Genomic DNA, 6,000 nt, shown 5'->3' with positions numbered 1-6,000 from the left:
GAGAGAGAGAGAGAGAGAGAGAGAGAGAGAGAGAGAGATCGAGATCTTCCTGGGGTTGGACAGAGGATATTGAAAATGCCTCCTGTAGAAGGTAGGATTTTAGCTAAATCTTGAATGAAGCCAAGGAAGCTACAAGGTGGAAGTGAGGAGGGAGGGTAATCCATGTAGGTGGAAAACAGTGCAAAAGTACAATCTAGAGATGACATGTCACATGTGAGGAACAACAATTAGGCCAGTGTAGCTGAAGGGTAGTATTTATGGAGTAAAATAAAAGGTAGGAAATAGCAAGATGTGAAGGACTCTAAATGCCAGAGGTCTTTATATTTGACCCTGGAGGTAATGGGAAACCACTGGGGTGTTTTGTATAGTATTGTATAGGTCATACCTGTGTTTTATGAAGATCACTTTGGCAGTCAAATCAAGGATAGATTGAATTAGGAAGAGGGAACAACCAGATGACTATTTAAATAGTCTGAGCAAGACATGATGAGAGCCTCTACCAGGAAGAATGGGGATGATGGTGGGGACAGTTTGCTGGGGAAGATGGGAGAGGATGCAATCACAGGTGCATGCAGAATGGATTACCTTGGAAAGGAGAAGGGACAACTCTTCATGTGAGACAGGAGCGAAAGGAAATGGAGGAATATGTTTGAGTGATACGAGAGGAAATGGGCAAAGTGGGAGATTTTGGCAAATGGCCTCCATTTTTTTTTGAAGAATGAACTCAGGCCCTCGCCTGAGAGAATGGGGAGGGAAGAAAGGAAACAGGGAAGGATGAAAAGATTTGGAATAGTTGTTTTCGTTGGTGGGATAACGAATCAATTAGGTAAGTATAAAAGGATTTTCTTACTGTAAGGAGGGCCCAATTGAGATTATGAAACATAAGTTTCTAGCTGTCCCAATCAACCTATTTTTGTAATATTTCCCAGCTCCCAGCTCTATTCAGCAGCATATGAACAGGAGCAAAGACTGATGGTGGGAGTGATCTCTGGGGTTTAGCAAGTCATTCTCAATGATCACAAAACAGTGAAAAGAATTGGTATGTAAAGAACAGAGTAAGGTTGAGTTGATTCATGAAGGGTTAAAGATATAGAAGGGAGGCAAGTATAGCCATGTAGGATTCAGAGCCTGGGAAGAAATTGAGGGGTGGAGGTAATAGAAGTCACAAGGAGAGGAAGAACAGGGGGTGGGGGGTGTAGGACATGAGGAAATAAAGATTATGATTAATATTATGATCAGATGAAAGAATTCCAGCACTTGTGAAAATGTAAGTGGAACACGTAGCAGATGAAAGACCAATCGTGTGACTCTCTCTGTGTGTAGCTGAGGTTAGTGGAGGAATTGAGTAGACTGACGACCTGGGAAGTCAGAGTATCTGAGGAAACATCAACATATAATTTCAAGTCCCATATTATGGGGACAGGTGTTGGGCTGGAAATACTGGGAGCCAGACACTAAGAAAGGAAAACGTACAATAAGTTCAATAGCTAATAATCATTGGGCATTTTCGGGAGGAGAAAACTAAGGCATGGAGGATAAAATGATTTGACAAAGGTGGCCAGCATCAGAACTTAGATTGAAACCAAGGTCATCTGACCACGGAGCCAGTGACTTTTCTCCTATGCCTATCTAAGGCAGGATTCAGACCCCAGACCTCAGTAATCTAATACTCAAATCACGTTACTATACTATGCTGCTTTAGCAGAGGATTTAGAAAGCATAGGATTGTGATCAGAATTAGGCTTTTTCTTTCGCAGATAAAGTCAGGTTCCTAAAGTATTAAAAGATACAAATATATCCTGCAGCAACTTAATGGCACAGTGAATAGAGTGTTGGGCCTGGAGGCAGTAAGACCTGAGTTCAAATTTAGCCTCAGACGCTTACTAGCTATGTGACCTTGGATGAGTCACTTAACCCCATTTGCCTCAGTTTCCTCATCTGTAAAATGAGCTGGAGAAGGAAATGACAAATCACTCTAGTATCTTTGCCAAGAAAACCCCAAATGGGGTTACAAAGAGTTAGACATGGCTGAAAAACACTGAACAATAATGACTAAATTACATACCCTACCCTCAAGTTTTAATGTAGCTTAATTTGGGTAAGATGGGGATGAGGAAGAAGGGGTATCTGACACCCTTTCACCCCAAGATACAGGATTGTTTCACTTCCTTGCAGGCCTTTTCACCACCTTTAACCCAATTACCTTCTAAATACAGTGTCTTACCTTTTCCTTTTCTACCTTCCTGTATTGTGTATCCTTGAGGCTTGCCAAAATTCCTACTTTTGGCAACAGGGGTAAGCCAAGCTGTGAATCAGGATTCAAAAACCCACAACAGTAACCTAAGGAATTTAACTCAGAATTAATTCAAATTGGCCTTGATAGAAACACCATCAAATGAACTAGAAGCTGGCTGAAAGGCCATGGGTGGAATGATGATAAATTGCCCCATTTCAGTTCAGGTTTGATGTCTCCCTGGCTGCCAGGGAGCTCTGTGTTAGGCTCGGTTTTATTTAACAACTTTATTAATGATCTGGAAAGAGAAGTAAACAAGTCCTTAATGAAACTCGTTGATGAGGCTGACTTGGAAAGTGTTACAAATGCCAGGATGACAAAAAAAAAAAAAGATTGCATAATGAGATGCAAAGGGCTGTGAACTATTGACAAACACGCCTCAAATTATATTCTACTTGGTAACAATAAAAGCTTAGTAGGGAGGGAGTCGAATTTCTAACAGCGATGCTCAATGCAGAGACACGAGGAATAAGTTGACAGTGAGTATTGTTAAACCCGGCAATAAACTCACAGAAAAGGTAGTAGAATGAGGTCTTCTCTTATGAAAGGAAGCTTTATCACCTGAGAACCTGTGGTGATTAAAATTTTTTTTTAAAAAAACATCATTTTTAAGATATCATGAGGATATAATCCATGAAGAAGGGGGGAAATGTTAAGTAATCTTTTAAAATAAACATTTTAACCAATTCTTCACTGAATAGGTTAAATTTATCAATTGTTTCAAGGATGTAAATGCAAAGCTTTAAGAGATAATTTTGGTGTATGTACAAGTATGTGCCTGTATATGTGCACATGTGTTCATACATATAAAATATAATTGGAAATGAAATGAATATTGCTTGATCCTGATTTTAATCCTACAAAAGATACGGAAGAGAGGCAAGTGGTGTCATGGGTACAGAGTTTTAGCTGTCATGGAATTAGAAAGACCATGGTTCACATTCTGCTTCTGGCAAATCCTGCCTATGTGACCCTGGACAAGGCATTTATCCTATCAGTGCCCCCAAGCCATTCTCTAAAACTGTAAATTGCAGAGAAAGTACATATTTTCATTTGTTTACAAAGTTCCTCATTGAGAGCTCTCTACAATGATGAAATCATAGGTCCCCAAGAAAGGGAAAAATTAAAATTCACATTCAATACAATTTTTGTTTCAAGTCAACAAGTATATGACAACAACAATATCAACAACATGATAATAACAGCTAACATTCATATAATTACTATTTGGCCCTCACAATAACCTTGAAAGGTCAGTGTAATTATTATCCCCATTTTAGAGTTGAGGAAATTGAAGCGAACAGATATTAAATGACTTGCCTAAGGTCATAAAGTGTCTGAGGCTGGATTTCAACTCAAATATTCCTGACCCTAGGCCCAGCACTCTACCTACGATGCCACCCAGCTGTTTCTATTATGTAGAGGCTTTATGCTCGGCTCTGGGGACCCGAAGCTTAAACAAATATAAAATAAAAACCTAACTAATACCTGCCCTCAGGAAGCACATATTCCTCTAAGGAAATATGACGGGTACACAAATAAGTTTGAATACAATGCAATACAAAGTAAATTCAAGGGGTAGGATAATGCTAATAACGATAATAGCTAACATTTCTATAAGGCTTTAAGGTTTGCAGAGTGTTTTATAAATATTGTCTCATTTGAATCCTCACCACAACCCTGGGAGGTAGGTGCTATGATTGTCCCTCTTTTACAGTTGGGGAAACAAAGGCAGATATTTCCAGGTTCATACAACTTGTTAGTAATGATGGTAGGATTTTAACTCCGGTTTTCCTGACTTCAGAGAGAGTGCCCTATCTACCAAGCCATCTAGCTACCTCAGATACTGAGGGTGTGGAGAAAGACTTTGTGTAACAGGGGTAGGGAACTGCAGTCTTGAGGCCACATGTGGCCCTCTGGGTCCTTGGGTGCTGCCTTTTGGCTGAGTCCAAGTTTTACAGAACATAACCTTTTGTTAAGGACTCCTGACTCCAGGCCAGCACTCTATCTACTTAATCACCTAGCTGCCTCTGGGTAAAACATTAAAAAATATTATTTCATGTTCTTGAGGTGTTTCAGACATTTTAAACAAGCCAATAAAATATACAGAAAAAAAATCACCTCAAAATCAAATCCCTTGAATCCTCAAAAGTAACATAGGATAATGAATCCCACAAGCAAATATTTAAAAAATCATGACACTATATTACTAGGTTGGCTATTTTTTCATTTTCTTTTTCAAATTAATCAAATCCACACATATTTATTGACTACCTACTATTTCCAAAGCACTCATGCCAGGTGGTAAGCAAAATGCAAAGATAAAAGAAACAATTTCTCACATAGTTCCTTGTGCCTGGAATGCCCTTCTTCTGACTCAACCCATTCAATTCTTTAAAACTCCAACTCAAGTTCCGTCTACTTGAGAAAGACTTCCATGATTCTCCTCATATCAATAGTGGTAGAAGAAATGCTGGATTTTAACTTAAAAGAATCTTGGCTTTGGTGCTTACTGTAGCTGTATCATCCCAGAAGAATCACTCTACTCTTCACGTTTCAGTTTCTTCACCTAGAAATGAGGAATATTGGCCAAATGACCTCTGTGGTCATTTCCACTTCCAAGTCTACGATCCTATAATTCTATGACCTTCTTCAGAAATGTAATTTAGGCACCAATAGCAAGGGCATTCAAAGGAGAATAAGGTTTGGATAAAGACAGCTTTTTGAGTCACTTACTGAACTTCATTGGGAAAGAGGAAAAGCATTTTTAAAGTTTATCAATGACAGCACTGAGCTTCTACAGAGGACAGAGTGAACTTGAAAGGAGTCTTAGTTACTAAGCAATTGTGGCAGAGGGAGGGTCTAGAAAACATCAGTAGGGAGCAAGGAGGATATCATCTCCTCCTCTTGGCCATGTTTGTCAGGGGCTGCAAAGAGAAGGAACACAAAGCTTTGGAAAGAATGGCAATAGTTATGGTGTGTTGAGGTTATGTGGCAGGAATTCTTCTGGGAGAAGAAAGCAGAAAGATGCATATCCATTCAGCACCTTGGACAAAGTTTCAACCAACATTATTTACACCCGTTAAAGCACACATAATGTAACTTAGTGTACTCCAGTTTGTTTTTTTTTTTTTGGTGGGGTTTATTTTCTCTACTAGACTGTAAACTCCATAAGCTCAGAGACTATGTTTCATCTAACCTTTACATCTTTTCCAGCCCTACATCAATTTCTTATACACAATGAACGTGTAATACATTTTTGTTGAATAACTGAATGAATGAGTGAATGAATGAGACGTGAGTCATGTCCTCAAGGTTCTTACAATCTAGCACTGAATATAAGACATGTACATATGAAAACTGAATGCAAGGGAGAATGTGACAAGTGCCAAAGAGAGGTACAAACAAAGTACAGGAAGAAATATATAGCAATACCATATTGCATCATAATAAGGGGAAACTTATAAATATATGCACAACTGCATACAAAGACAGCATTTAAAACCAAATTTGAGGCATCTTAAGTTAAACATAGATATTGTTTTGTTGCAAACAACAAAATGGCATTTGTGGTATGGAAAAAAAGTTTATAGCCTTCTGCAAACACTTTTTTTTAAGTTGACAATTATATGATGGGAATAGAGAGGGAACATGAGCCAACGTTAAGAAAATTGGCTACCAAAAAACCATCTGCAATTACTCACTGC

This window comes from Vombatus ursinus, unplaced genomic scaffold, assembly GCF_900497805.2.
Source record: "Vombatus ursinus unplaced genomic scaffold, bare-nosed wombat genome assembly UNPS02014787.1, whole genome shotgun sequence".
NCBI classification, from domain to species: Eukaryota; Metazoa; Chordata; class Mammalia; order Diprotodontia; family Vombatidae; genus Vombatus; species Vombatus ursinus.
This window is presented reverse-complemented; position numbering follows the sequence as displayed.